Source organism: Saimiri boliviensis, chromosome 21 (genome assembly GCF_048565385.1).
Source record: "Saimiri boliviensis isolate mSaiBol1 chromosome 21, mSaiBol1.pri, whole genome shotgun sequence".
Classification (NCBI taxonomy): domain Eukaryota; kingdom Metazoa; phylum Chordata; class Mammalia; order Primates; family Cebidae; genus Saimiri; species Saimiri boliviensis.
Genome location: NC_133469.1, coordinates 25,194,598 through 25,195,511, shown reverse-complemented (window position 1 = coordinate 25,195,511; position 914 = coordinate 25,194,598). Strand labels below are relative to the sequence as shown.

Below are 914 nucleotides of genomic sequence, written 5' to 3'. Positions count from 1 at the left end.
CTGGAAGGAAAGAGAGGAGATCAAAATGAACAAACCATGGTTCATAAACCTATAGCCAAGACAGGAATGTTTCAACTGTTTATCTACAAAATCAATTTATTTCAAGGGATGTATCAACTGAAGCCCAGCCGCCTTCAGGACAATCCAGCAATCCATCCAGTATTTCTAGAGCAAGGTATCTGCTAAACTGAGAAAGGGCTTGAGATTGATGCCCTGGTCTCTTTATGCATTTTAAAAATACATACTTTACTTTTTAGGATACCATTATAGCAAAAGTAAGAGGAAAGGACAGAGTTCCTACATACCCCCTACCCCTATAGACACACAGCCTTCCCCAGTATCATCAGCATCCCTCACCAGGGGGACAAATTTGTTACCACCAATGAACCTTTTACCTTAACACATCATTACCAAAGTCCCTAGAGTTCACACTTGGTGTTGCATATTCTATAGGTTTTGTGTGGTTTAAGACATGATAGTTGGACTCATAAAATATGTAGCTGCTATGCCTGATTGTATCTCCTGAAAATTCTCACGTTGAAACCTAATCACCAGCGTGATGGTATTAGGAGTTACGGCTATTAGGAAGTTATTAGGTCATGATGGAATTGGTGTCCTTATCAAAGAGGCCCCCGAGAACTGCCTTGCCCTTTCCATCACATAAAAACACAGTGAGTGAGGAAAAAAAAGAAGAAAAAGAAAAAAAAAAGTGAAAACAAAAACAAAACAAAAGACACAGTGAGAAGGCTCCATCTATAAGCCACAAAGCAGGCTCTCAGTTGACGCTGAATCTGCTGGTGCCTTGATCTTCGGACTTCCAGCCTCAATAACTACGAAATAAATTTGTTGTTATAAGCTACTTGTTTTTTCTTGTTTTTGTTTTTTGAAATGGAGTCTTGCTCTATTGCCCAGGC

At 39.6% G+C, this 914-nt stretch overlaps 1 protein-coding gene across 1 annotated transcript in view; it reads right to left on the bottom strand.

Moving 5' to 3' along the window:
• The window catches only part of UBE2L3 (ubiquitin conjugating enzyme E2 L3), a 56,750-nt gene that overhangs the window by 13,823 nt on the left and 42,013 nt on the right, over positions 1-914 (bottom strand). The gene's annotated exons all lie outside the window — the stretch shown is intronic.